This window comes from Halichoerus grypus, chromosome 9, assembly GCF_964656455.1.
Source record: "Halichoerus grypus chromosome 9, mHalGry1.hap1.1, whole genome shotgun sequence".
NCBI lineage: Eukaryota > Metazoa > Chordata > Mammalia > Carnivora > Phocidae > Halichoerus > Halichoerus grypus.
The window spans coordinates 37,720,658-37,735,166 of NC_135720.1; the positions used below are offsets into that span (position 1 = coordinate 37,720,658).

General features: G+C 40.6%; 1 long non-coding RNA gene and 1 other non-coding gene across 2 annotated transcripts; one reads left to right on the top strand and one right to left on the bottom strand.

The window, feature by feature from the left end:
- Window positions 1-405: 405 nt before the first annotated feature.
- Window positions 406-2,096, bottom strand: LOC144378958 (uncharacterized). The gene is made up of 3 exons (XR_013440903.1): window positions 1,815-2,096; window positions 897-962; window positions 406-757 (listed from the first exon to the last, which is right to left on the bottom strand). It is a non-coding gene; the product is annotated as an uncharacterized LOC144378958 (long non-coding RNA).
- Window positions 2,097-4,943: 2,847 nt separating this feature from the next.
- LOC118545992 (U6 spliceosomal RNA) lies at window positions 4,944-5,050 on the top strand. Its single transcript, XR_004922353.1, has one exon. It is a non-coding gene; the product is annotated as a U6 spliceosomal RNA (small nuclear RNA).
- The last annotated feature ends 9,459 nt before the right edge of the window (window positions 5,051-14,509 follow it).

Consider the following 14,509-nt stretch of genomic DNA (forward strand, 5'->3'; position numbering starts at 1 on the left):
TCCCCGGGGCACAGGTTCCAGCATGCTGGATGTGCTGGATTGTTCTATCACAGTGCGGGGCTCAGCATTTCCTCCATGATAAGCCATCTCAAACAAGCTCAGAGGCAATACTGGGGTCACAGGAGAAGAATAACCCCAGGTTATGTTGCTTAACCTATTGTATATTTTTAGGGGTGGCTCAAGAAGTAAATAAAGGAAGTGAAAGTCAATCTAATCAGCATCAAAATTTGTCTCAGCAGGACTTCCTGGTAACATGTCAAGGTATCCATTCATTCCTATTGTGTTTAAGTAAAACAACCCTTAAGCATAAAGGAGATGGACATTTAGAAGTTTTAGTAGTCTTTTTACAATAGAAGAAAGGTTTTTTTTCAAATAAAATTTTTAATGATTACAAAATATGGCATATGTTCTTTCTTAATAATTTTGAAAATATGGAAATGTACAGTGAAAAATCAACCATAATCCTGCCAACCGAGACAATGACCATTAGTGTTTTATTGCACTTTTGCACGCTAAGAACATTACCAGTTACTCAATTACAGCTTCTCTTTTCACCTAACATTCAGATAAGCATTCTCTCATATTATTAAGAATCTTTGGGGCGCCTGGGTGGCTCAGTCATTAAGCATCTGCCTTCGGCTCAGGTCATGATCCCAGGGTCCTGGGATCGAGCCCCGCATCCGGCTCCCTGCTCAGTGGGAAGCCTGCTTCTCCCTCTCCCACTACTTGTGTTCCCTCTCTTGCTGTCTCTCTCTCTCTCTGTCAAATAAATAAATAAATAAATAAATAAATAAATAAATAAAATCTTAAAAAACAAAAGAGAATCTTTGGAAACATCAGTTTTAATAGCTACATAGTATCTCATCATGTACCTTTACTTAGGGTTAACAATTTACTTACGAAGTAACTCTATTGTTCTCATTTTGTTTGGGGACTTCATTTCTTCCTGTTCTTTATTTTTGCTGTGATGAATAATACTGTATTTATTTTCTTATTTTGCCTTCAGTATAATATTATGCATACATGTATATAATATATAAACACATAAATATATTTTAAGAAGTAGGGTAACTGAATCAAAGGGACAGAGCACTACTAAGGTTCTCCTAAATTGCTTTCTAAAACCGTGGATCCAGTTTAAACACCATATTTTCATTTCACCTCTACCACCATCATGGAGCACTGTCATTTGAATATTTCATAACAGGTAAGTAAACATGGGATCCCATTACTATAATCTGTACTTATTTTTAAAAAGCCAATTTAAATAAATAAAATTATGCCACATTTACCATTGAAATGTATTAAAAGATCAGGTTAAAAATGCTTCCTGACTTTCAATCAGTAAGAAATACATGATAAATAACTCTGAATTTACACTGCTCTTAAACATTTTACTTTACTTATTGCTATTTTTAAAATCAGAGTTGGAGATGTCCTTGGCTTGGTGTACAGAAAGAGCAGCCTTTGGGGTGCATATTCAAAATGTGAAACTGAGTTAAAATGATTCCATTTTCTACCTGAAAACCATATTCTTATACCCCCAAATTCAATTTCTTAAGAATCATAGTGGCTCTTACTGCTAGCTTCTTAACTTAGAAGCTTATCTCAATTTATCTTTTTTACATTTATGACATTTTATTTTTGTCACACTTCCCATTCTCCATATTATTGCATGCCATATGCTTATTTTTCAAAACTCAAACCTAATTTTTTTTGGTAGGCATCAATGAGGATTATGCATTACCATTCAAGCTAACTCTATTTAAAAACAAACAAACAAAAAAGAAAAAGGAAACAGGTATGAAGATTACCAGCCTGGAGGGAGTCTCACTTGCTAGAAAAGCCTCTACACACCAACTTCAGCAGGATGTGGGATTTTTGCCACTGACTTTTTTCCATTCATGGTCTCACTTGTGAACAGTAGAAGTGAAGGGAGCTGGTTGGTGGTCTGCGCCTGTCCGGTCAATGCTGGGAAACTGTCAGGATTACAATGCTCCTTTGTTGGCTGGCTTGGCAGCAACGCCAGAGCTGAATGGGCCACAGAGACTGAACTAGTTATGACGACTGCTTGGTCCTCTCAAATGACCAGAGGCCCTCCCACCTCTTTGCCCGGCCACCCTGGGATGACAGCATGGATGTGGAGATGCTCCGATTCCTCCCACTGATACTGTGTAGCAAGTTGGCTAATGGAAAATTCTGACTTCCTGACAATCTCTAAACCAGTAAGAGTTCCAGTCTCACTTGAAACTTACAAAAAGAAAAGCAGATTAACAAGATAGCAAGTAAAACATAAAAATGGTATGGTATAATGATGTGTTCATCTCTCTCACGGAAATTGTGTGGTGATTGCTGGCCATGGAGAGTAAAGGAAAAAAAAAAAAACAAAAAAAAACCCCAGAACAAAACCGAAAAGAAGCTCCCCAGGATGATATTCATGGGGAAAAAATCTGATCTGACCACTTTAGGTCATCATGATTTTTTCATGTTTATTTTTGTCATATCAAACTTCCCAGAGCCCCAATTTTCAAATTTAGGTGCAACCCCCCAATAATACAAAGAAGAAAACTGAAGATTGTGAAGCAGGTAGGACAAAAAGATTACTAAATGAAAAGTGAGCTGTTTTTTAACAGCTTTCTGCTAACCCAGACTCCTGGTTTTATTTAAGAAGCCCACTGCCTTTGAAAATACACAGGGTCTTTTCAATAGCAAAAGATCAAATGATGTTAATCAGGCAGTGGGGTCTAATCCTTTAATGCAGCTGTCTCTTTACATTATAAACATTCCAGCTATATAAGCTGGAACGATTTTTATCTTAGCTTGTCTTTCCTTCCTCGTCTTCCTCTTCCCCCCTCTCTGTCTCTCCCTGCTTCTCTGTATCTCTTCTGTCTCTAAATCTTAACTTTGCCACGGTACAGAATATGCTTTCTTCTACCTGGTTTCTAACCCCCGTCAAGAAATAATCTTAGAACGAAGGAAGACAAGAGGGTGGGGGAATTAACCTCTCTTGCTCTCCTCCATGTTCCCCACACTTTTGGTTGGTCACTGTAGACTATATTCTCTTGGAAAGACCACATCTACAAGACACTGCACAAAGCTCAGGCTTCTCCCTGCTCATCACCTCTATTCCTCCTCAGCTGTTGGTTTGGCCTGATGGATTCAGTTCCACTTTGCACAGATGTGGAGGCCTTTACAGCTGCTTTCGACAGCTTTCTTTGAGCCGATCTTTTCTTCAAGAATACAAGAATCACAGTTTGAAGAAATGATTATGGTGGGAAGAAAGATATATGACAGTTTTCTTCAGATATTTGATCTAACATCCCGTTGAAGGAGGATTGGACTTTTAGAGGAATATAGAACCATCAGAGCAGTGATTCTTAAATGGAGGTGTGGTGGTATGCAGAGTCACTTAGGGACCTCTTCAGGTTACAGTCCCTTTCTCTGCTGAGATGCTGAGGATTACTAGCCTAGAGGGAGATTTGCTTGCTAGAAAAGCATCTACACACCAAATTCAGCAGATGTTGATTCTGTAGAGTGCAACTCTTGTCCACAGGAGTACGACCAATTTCTTAGGAACATTAGGATGGAAAATATTGAGATCCATCAAATTGGACTATAAATCCCACAAAATCAAATAAACTATATATAATATTCTCATCCTTTTATTCCTAAGGCCTACCAGGGTCTGACATGTGGAAGATGCTCAAAATGCTCTTTAAAGTATTGTTTTGTTTTATGAATTAAAAAAATAACTTCAGGTTAGCAAATTTCATATTAATATAAGTAGAATAATCTAATAAGAAGCACTGTCCATGGTAGGTCATCATGAGAGACAGTGAGTTCTCTGTCTTTGGAGGAATTCAAGCATAAACCAGGGATACTGGTAGATAGGCTAGATACTTGACCAGGCCTGGGAGGCTAACAGAGTGGCAGCCAACTTGGCTCTAAGGCCAAGGAAAAATTCCAACCCTTATTTCATGACCACCAAGAGATTAATTACTTGAATGGCATAAAAAGATGCATCCTGTCATATCATCAGTTCAAACCAGAGGACCAAATCCGTATGCCTTGTTTTCTGGGAGTTCTGTGTTAAATTTGAACCACCGTTTATTAAATCCTAAGTTTTTAATTTCTGTTTACAATACTCCAGATTTTTTTTTTTAACTAAGAATACCATTTGTACCTTTGAAAGTCTCCAAGCCTTTGGTTTTCTTCTCTAGAGCACCATATGAATGCTGATACCTAGAAGCCCAAAGCTGTGGCTTATAGGTCCTAAAAACCCAATCGCTTCTACCTGCAGAATCAAAAGCTAAGCCAACCTCACCTCTTTGTGACACTAATTCAAAACCCAACTTTTTCAAATTAGCTTAAGGCTGGCCCACAAGAGAACACAAACATTTCTGGAAGCGTTGGAAGTTTTTAGAGATTTCTCTCCCTTCCCCCACTCTCGCCCTCCTTCTTCTTCTTTTTACCCTTTTCCTTCTTCTAATGCTGAATGAAGTTTGCCATCCAAGGGAATGTGGTGCCTTGATAATCACTTTTTGGATATCCATGCATTCCACATTCATTTATACAGAACATCTGCAGCCCATTAGAGGGATGCAATAAAGTGGCAAGCCTCTGGCCCCAGCAGCAGCTTGCTGCGGAGATCTTCTGGTGAAGAGCGCCACCTCTCACCAGTAACCAGCGTGGCCGCTCGGTGAGCCCGAGTCCCGGGAGCCAGCCAGCACAGTGACCCCGTGGGTTCACTAGCATTTCTTTTTTGCACAGCAGTCGATTATTTTTTCTACCAACAATGGCAAAGTACCTGACACTGTTCATCCATCCTGCCTCTGTTAGTGGAAGCACACGGGAGGTGGGTGCTCTGAAAATAAAACCTGAGTTTTCTGTGTCGATATGTTTTTTTTACCAACTATGAATTCACTTTTCAAGAAGGGTAATGGGTGCTCGCTTGGGCAGCACATATACCAAAATTGGAGCGATACAGAGAAGATTAGCATCGTCCCCGCGCAAGGATGACATGCAGATTCTTGAAGCGCTCCACAGTTTTATGAAGTGCCTGGAATTCTTTGATTAAAAGAATATATTCTCTTGGTTCTGCTATGGTCCAGTGTTAAATTCTTTTTTCTATTGTGGGTTTTGATTCCCCCCCCCACCCCCAGAAATTGGTTTTATTTGATGTACCCAGGTCTTTAGTTTCTCAATAAAGAAAAGATCTCCATAAAAAAATAAATGAAAAATAATAAAGAGTAATAGAAAATTAGTAATCTACTCAGTCTGGACCATTCTTAAAAATTCTGGATCTTCTGCTGAATAAAACAAATCTCCAAATGTTATTCGGATTAAGAAATATTCTTTAGCGTTATAGGGATCTTAGAGGTCTTCTGGTCCTTAGAGGTCCTCCTGTTAGAGGCGAGGAGCCGGCGTCCAGAGTGGTGCAGGGACTACGTCATATCCTTCCCCGGTTCACTCCACACCCATCGACGACTACCCTCGGGCCCTTTCCTTTGGGCCATTCTCTCCCCACTGGGGTTCACAGAACTTTGTGTCTTAGAGGGTCCTGGAGAGACGGAGACTGTATAAACATTCACAGCGATCTCTTAGGCTGTATCTGAACAGAGTTCTTATCTTTATGCCTCTGTTGTGCTCTGTTTGTCTTAATAAAGTACAAATCTCTCTATGACACACAAAAAACACAGATGTTGATTCTAAATAGTTAAATGAATCACTGCATATGTCTCTCAAATCATTTATGTAAAATATTTGAAAACGCATTTTAGATTCTTCGTCCTTTGTAGGGAGTTTTAAATGGTTTAAAATATATACCTTTATGTATTATTTGATGTTCATACCGTTTTTCCTAAATAGCATGTTTGACTTTTAGCAGAAGTTCTTGGAGATAGTGTATTCTGAATGCCAATGGCAGAACTTTAACCTAATAATGTATTATTTACTATAAAGGGGTGCTGCTATTGCAGGAGAAAGGCAATGGTCTAAAGATGAGAACTTCGGGTTCGAGTCCAGCGACTGCCACTTAGTAGCCCTGTGACTTAACCCAGGTTACTAAACTCTCTGGTCGGGGCATGTGTGTCCATCAGCAGGGGCAGGAAGGGAAGGGGGAGGGAAAGACATGGTAAGAAAATCTGAATGGTCTTTCTCGTTGGATTGTTGCTAGCCTCAAATCTAATAACATACTTGAAAGTTCTCTGAAACTTATAAATCAAATTTAAGTTAGGATTACCACGGCTAGACCATTTGCTCACTGCCATGTAGCATGTTAAATGGAAGCACTGTATTTAAAGGTTAAAATCTGGGTTCTTTGATCTGCCAATTTGGATGGAATCCCAGCTTCACCACTTGCTAGCTGTGTGCTTTCTGGTGAATTACACAACCTGCCTAAGCTTGACATCCTGAGGGAATACTAATTTAAAGCACATCTTATGGGGTTGTGTTAAGATTAAATTCAATGATACATGCAAGGTACCAGGTGGGAAGTCCCAGCCCCCAGCAAATAAACATTCACTTAGTTTTGTATTATGAGATTCCTGGCTCTTGCTGTTCTCATGGTTCTATGGGATAAATAACCTGGAATATTTGGTTTTTTTAACCCTCAAAACATTTTACTTAGGTCTCCTTCACCTATATATAGAGCTCTAGCTGAGACATCACCTCTGAAGACATAGAGCAAATTCGAGTGTCACGGAAAAAACAAAAAAACAAAAACAAAAACACCATTAACAATAAGGATTCATGAGTCTGAGAGTTAAACCCAAGAATAACTGCTCTTTATCCTGCCCTTACCACTCTGTCTTCAGAACTCTCCCCTACAGTAATATTCTACTCTAAGAGAAGAATCGATTTCAGGTTGTCTTCTTGACTCTGACACCTGGTAAGTGTTCCTGATAATCTCATACCCTTTATAAATTTATGGTCTTATAAATGTCATTATAAGACCTTATAAAAAATGTCTTATAAATGTATATATATATATATAATAAATATATTGTGTTACAGATAATTTGCTCTATTTCCTTTAATTTTACTCTTTCCCCCCCTTTATTTTTACCCTATATCCTCTTCTAGATTATGAACTTCACAAAGGCTGGACTCCTGTTTTTTTTTCTATTTCCAATATTCAAGTTCTGTGAATGATCCAAAGATCAGTAATGCCCTGACATTACATAAACTGGGATTCATGCTGGGCCTCTTTACCTCCTCGTTGGGTATCCTAGGGAAAGTTGCTTCAGTTCTCTGAACCTTATTTCTTTGTTCATAAGATGAAGACAAGCCTACAGAGTTGCTGTGAGTCTTGTAAATAATACCGGAAAGCCCTTAACACATAATAAGCCTTCAATAAAAGGTCACTATCAGTGTTTCTCTACTTTTAAGTTTTCTGTTATGATTATTAGCACCATGGTGGCCATCAACTCCGTACCTATCCCTAGGTATTGACTCAGATTCCCAAGAACCAAAGAAAAACACAGGAAAGAAGAAAGATAGACAAATCCAGGGAAGTGTGGAGAGAGCAGAAAGCTTTCTCTAAGTCAAAATCAGCAAACACATAACTGTAATTGTATTTCATGATCCCGAAAGGCCCGGCAGACTTCCTTCTGCTGATGAAAAAGAACACTGATGAGATGGTGCCACCTAGTGGTCATTTTCTAATACTACAGGCGGCAATGATGTAAACAGGAGAGAAATAATTGCGGAAGAGGCTCCAAGAAGTCTTTATTCCTTCTTGTCTTTACTGAGAAGGTGGGAACGCACTGCTTGCGCCCACACCTTTCTCTCCTCTCACCCACCCTGAATAAGGCGGTGAACAGTAGCCACGGATCTATTCAACTACACTTGACTATTTTGCTTGTTGAGCTCATAAATCAGCTCAATAGCAACTTGTCAGCAATTAACTGACATTAATCACAAAGTAACAAAAGATGGGTGAATTTTTTGATATTTGCAAGTTAAACTGAGACCTTGTTCTCCATTCAGAATTGTTTTTCTCACCTCAAAAGAAGAAAATGTTCATCATTAATGAAAGTCTAAAGAAAAATATTTTATCTGATAGTGCCGCCTGCAACCACTTATCCACGATCATTATCTTTCAAATATAATGATAGTGAGGAGTCCTACAGTGCTCTGCAGACATTCAGTCCTGAATCCCTGGGACAGAGGCAAAGAGCAGATTCAATTATCCCTTTTTCATTCATTCACTTGTTTATAGTACAATCTATGAAGACAAGCTAATTCCGCTAATGAAATAGCCCGTGTACAAAGCAGCATATCCTTCAACCTTGAGGAAATGTTGTTTCATAGCTTAGAATTTTAGAATTAGAAGGCACTTTAAAAATTCGACGGTCCAACTCCTTTTAGAGATGACCTTCTGTTTCTCTAACTCCTATTACGTGATTTTGTGTTTTACCCTGTGTTAGGTTTTGCTACGGAGCCCTCTGGTTCTATTAACAAGTGGAACTGTAAAACACCTTCTACGACGTGCCGTTTATTGGGGGAGAGGGGGCCTGGGAGGCAACTGGAAACAGCTGAAGGCACGTCCAGGCCCACTGCCTCTCCTGTTCGATAGGCGGTTCCCACGCTTGTCTGAAGAGAGAAGAGGAAGCCACAGAAAGAGCAGAACAGATGTGGCTGCTGCCAGGGCTCTGGTGGTCAACGGGCCGTGGTCTCGGAGACAGGAAGGACCTCCCGGCAGCCGGACAGCTTGCCCCCCAGCTCCCTGCCACCCCCGCCTCACCTGGGAGCCCCAGAAGAGGGGCACAGGTGTCTTCAAAGCCTGAATACTCTGGCTTTATGCAAAAGTTGGAGCCCTTGGACCAACGGCATCTCTATCTGGTAGACGTTGGGACCCATCTCCCAAGGAGATTGGTTTTGTTCATCAAATTAACATTTTAAGATCCTGATTTTGTTACTCTACCAACACCTTTGGGCAAGGTGATTCTAGCCCTGAATGGGTCTCCCTTCTACACCCCCTCCCACCACCGTTTCCTCATCACCATGTCTAGCGGGATGTCATGCTAGGTTTTAGGTTCTGAGGGTAAGAGATGGATCAGACAGTGTCTACCCCTAAGAATCTTTCTGTCTAGTATCCCCATCATGATAAAACTAACTGAGAAATACTCCATGAGCTCAGATATGTACTTCTTAAGTTAAAGAGTTGTTAAGTTGGAGCCTGTTCCATAGGATAAGGACAGGATGATAGAGCCGCTAAAGATTCCTGTACAATTATGAAAATATTTAGTCACTGAAGATGGACATCTGTGGAGAAAGATTTGAGGGCTTACCAGAAAACTGATGTAAGGAATTATTTACTCAGATAATGTAAAACAAAACAAAACGGAAATGTTGTCTTTATACATGTAGAAATCTCCCGCTCTGTAATCCAGATGCCACAGGCAAGACAAGGGGCAAAATACAACAAAACCCAATCTCTTTGTCTTGAATAAACATTCCTTTTGTAACGTTCCTTCCCTCCCAGACTTACTCTTCCACATTAATAATCTGTGAGCTGAGTTGCTCTGCTTTCGCCTGGTTACCTAAATGATCAAAACCTTCCTCTAACTCCCCATATCTGTCCAGAGTCTCTGTCAGGGCCAAGCTCAGGAGCTCTGCTATGCCACTTAAAACAAGAGGGGTTACCTGTGAAACTTGTTTATTTACTTACTCGTTTTAATATAAACATAACACCAGTTATAATTCATCAACGATATAAGGGATGTGATTGTCAGCATTTTCTTTTAGGCCATTGTGGCTTCTTCACTTCAGCACTGGTGACATTTTGTGCCAGACAGTTCTTTGTTGTGAGAGGCTGTCGCGTGCTTGGAGGAATTTTAGCAGCAGTCCTGGCCTCTGCCCACTAGACGCGACCCCCACTTTATGACAACCAAAAATGTCTCCAAACATTGCCAAGTGTTCCCTTGGGGCAAATTCACCCCGAGGTTGAGAACCACTGATAATAGATCAACTATTAACTTTTTTTAACCTGTAAAGATACAGCAGGCAGAAGCAGTATGTCTTCCTTGAATATCTCAAGGGGGAAAAAAAGAACTTGGATTTTGGTGTCTCTACTCTTTTCAGTCAGTTCCTAAAGCATACTTATGGTTGTTTTCAGGGCAAATTTTCTCAATTGATCCATTGCTATGTATTCTCTTCCCCAATTCTTTACCTAAATAACAGTTTACAAACTTGATTTCTTTCTTTTTTTTTAAGATTTTTTTTTTTATTTATTTGACAGAGAGAGAGAAAGCAAACACCTGAGCGAGCACAAGCAGGGGGAGAGGCAGAGGGAGGGGGGAGAAGGAGAAGCAAGCTCTCTGCTGAGCAGGGACTCCAACGAGGGACTCAATCTCAGGACCCCGGGATCATGACCTGAGCCGAACGCAGATGCTTAACCAACTGAGCCACCCGGGCGCCCCCACAAACTCTATTCCATGCATAGAATCTCATTTACTGTTCACAACGATAGGAAGCAGGTACTAATAGCCAGCTGGCTAGGGAGCAGCAGGATGTCCCGGGAAGAAAGATCTGGAAGCAGACAGTCCAGAGCTACAATTCTGTCACCACGGTTTCCTGGCTACAAAACAATTAGGCCAGTTCTTCAGCTTCTGGGCAAAACGGTTTTCTTATCTGAAATGCGGGATTATTATCTCGGAGGGAGGTTGGGAGGATTAAGATGAGGTGAGCTCTGTGAAAATACAGGTCGCTGGCAGAGGCACGACCCACTGCAGCTTTTTTTTTACTCTGACACCAAGACCCAAGCATCCCGTACTGCACCGCATCAAATACTGCTGCTCACCAAAGCAACCTTCTCATTCTGGTCTCAGATCTCTTTAAGGATCTGATCAACAGGAAAATCCTCAGAAGTAACCCAATTTGTAGACAACTTCAGGATAGTCACAGATTCACCTGAAGTGCATAGTGAGCCCAAGGGAAGAGTCCCTCTGGCAAGAGCCTACTAATTTCATCTTTTCTTCTAATGGACTGGAGTAAATGGTGCCGAAGAGCTTTCCTTGCCCATTGCTTAAAATGGGCAACCCTTCTGCAGAGACAAATTGATTCCTATTTCCCCCAATGGTACTGATTGGCCAGCAGGTCCTTGAAATAAGCCATTAGCTTGGTAGAGTGTAAACAGCCTTGCCAATTTCCCTTCTTCAGGAAAAAAAAAAAAAGTGCAAAAGCGTAATTGGTAAAAAGGGGTCAAGGTCATCCAGTATGATTAGTTACTCTATTAGTTTCCTATTGCTGCTATAACACATTACCACAAACTTCGAACACTCTTGATCCAACACAAATGTATTATCTAACAGCTCTGGAGGTCAGAAGTCCAAAGCAGGTCTCACGGGGCTAACATAAAGGTGTTGGCTAGGCTGCATTCTTTTCTGGAGGTTTGAGAGGAAAACCTAATTGTCTTGCGTCTTCTACCTTGTAGAGATTGCCCATGTTCCTTGGCTCATGACCTCTCTCCATCTTCTAAGCCAGCAATGGCCAGTTGAATCTTTCTCATATGGCATCACTCTCATACTTAATCTTATGTCTCCCTCTTCCACATTCACGGACCCTGGTGATTACATTTGGCCCATTTAGATAATCTAATACAATCTCCCTATTTTAAATCTAGCTGATTAGAAAACTGAATTCCATCTGCTGCAATCCCCTTTGCCTCGTAATACAACATATTCACAGGCTCTGGAGATTAGCAAACAGACAACCTTGGGAGGCCATTATTCAATGTACTGTATAGTCACTTTCTTGGTATTTTTGATGACAAGCAAGGAATAAGCCCTGTTACAAGTCCTGATCCATCTTTGGAGTTTAGAAAAGCAACAGTTGACAGTATTTTTTGAATTGTCCTAACAACTTATTATTGGATAATAAAATCCCTTCAAAAATCATTATCATCTCAATTGGGACTCTCAGAAACTACATCTACACAATTCATAATTTCTCATTGACTTAATGTCTTCTAACTCCTGATAATTTAGGCCACTGGAGAAATTCTTTGCAGCTCACTACACAAAGGAAAGAGAACTCACGTGTATTTTGTAAAGCAAGTTGCAAATACAAGTAGAGCTACCCGTGAAGACTAAATAAAGCTTGCATAAATGAGGAAATCAAGGCACCATTGGCAAAAGAAGGGGACAAGGCCACTCAGAAAGAAACACTACAGGTTGCACCACCACACAGTCACCATCTGGCTTGCAGTCCCATCTCTAGAATGTTCCTCGTTATATCCTTCTGCAAATCAAACGTCCTCATCTCTCTTATTCCACTGGATTGTTGGTTTTTGTTTTCCTCCAGGGGACTTGACTACTTGGTCTCTGATCCTTCCTTCATTTAGCACCACCTAACACCATAAAAATAGCTTCTAGTCCATCATCTTAACCATTTTTAATACATTCCCCACTGTCCTTGGCATTCATTTGGTGCTTAGTCATATTTTCTCCTGTTGTCCCACTCTCCAAAACAATTATTTTATACCTTCTCTATAACCATCCAATGCCTCCTTCTCCATTCACAAATACCGTGGTTTCCTTTCCTTCTGGAAGCGTGGTTAAGATTGCACTCCATAGCCCCACTCTAAAGTTAGATACGGTGATAGTGCTTCTTTTGGCCAATGATATGTAGAAGGGTGGTATATCACTTCCAAGGACAGGCTTTAGGAGGCAGATGCCACTCCTCCCCCCCCCGCCCCCCCCCCCCGTCTCAGCCATAGAGGAGCACAGAGCGCCCCCTAGCTTCCTGGTGAGTTACAGCGGCATCCCTGGGCTCACCAGCAGTAGACGTTTAGCAAGGGAGAAACAAGCCTTTGATGTGATAAACTGCTGCAATACAGAGGCTGCTTGTTACCACAGCATAACCTAGTCCAGACTTTGCTTCCTATTTCAGTGAGAAAACAGAAGCGATCAGAATAGAACCCTACAATGTCCTGCGACCACATCTGCCAGTAATTAGTCACTATGTATTTTCTTTCCTCCGGTACTATGGATGAATTCTCCATATTCCTAAAATTAATCTTTCAACTTGTACACTGGATTGCATCCTCTTTTATCTGCTCAAGGCCATCATTCCAGCATTTATCTCTTTGTCTCTTACATCATGAATTTTTCACTCACTACTAGATTACCTCTATCAGTAAATAAACATACTATAATATCTTCTTTCTTAAAAACAAAACAAAACAAAAAACAACAACAGTAAAAACACCTCTTCTCTAGTAGCCCCACTCTATTTGAAATGAGTCGCAATACTCTCTCCTGTTTTCTCTGGAATGATCTCCAGTTAGGTTTCTGCTTGCCCCTCTACATTGAAACTGCTCTTGTCACCACCACGAATGACACTGAATTTGCTAAATCCAGTAATCAAATCTCAATCCTATCCAACATAACATTGACTTGGTTGACTACTGTTTTTGGGGGGAGGTAAATTAATCCTCAGACTTGAGTTTGTCTGTGCCAGCTATTTATTTATCACAGGTTCACTGCAGGAATTTCATAAACTCATAACATACAGGATAATATCTCTTAATACCCAATAAAGAAATAACATCCTCCAAAACAATGATAAATTAACCACACTATTGTTCCAGGTCAGGGAAGATAAAGGAAATAAAGCCCAAATTTAGTTGAAGTGTACCTTTATACCAGTTGCTACTCAGGAGAGCTGGGTTAGCCAACCAACCGCTGATGTCCCCTGTTGCTAGAGCACGTTGCTAGGGAACGATGGTGGCCCTGTTGATGGGCAAGAAGATCTCCTTGGCCTGCCCCTGCTTAGGTTTTGCTACTGAATGGCTTTGCCGCTGAAGGTCAGAATTGTCTTTAGAGTAGCAGGAGTTAATTGCCCCAAGGTCTTTTAAGACCTATTGAGATTAGCAAAGAGAATCAGCTTGCTCAGACCACTCTCAGATAGTCCTTACAAACTCCAGGTGTTTATAGTCTAAATGTCCACCTGCCATAGTTGCTTCTTGGTATGTTTTTCCTGATAAGCCCCCAGTGCAGCCCCTCAGCAGCTAAGCTCCAGAGCGCTTATAAACAACAATAGATGAGATGATAATATCCTGTCACAGCTTATTTCATTCTTGATCAAAACAACTTTACTCTTAAAAACAATTTTCTTTTTGTTATAAACAAGTTGATTTGAAAATCATAACAAACTAACACACAGCAGCCACATTCCTTCCTTCTTGAAGTAATTTCTTCATTTGGCTCCTAGAACACAAATGTCCCTTAGTCCTCTGCCTACCTCACTGACTACTTCTCCGACTTCCGAACTCTGAATGTTGGGTGACCCCAATCACCAAACTTTTGATTCCCCACAACTTACTCTTCTTGCAATTTCTCCAGCTCACTAAATAGCAACTCCATCCTCCCAGTTAGTCAGGCCCAATTTTGTGGAGTCATCCTTCTCTTTCTCTCATACTCCATGTTCAATCTGTCACAACTCTTATTAGTTCTACCTTCAAGGTGTATACAAAATTAACAACCACTCACCACCTGCACTACTA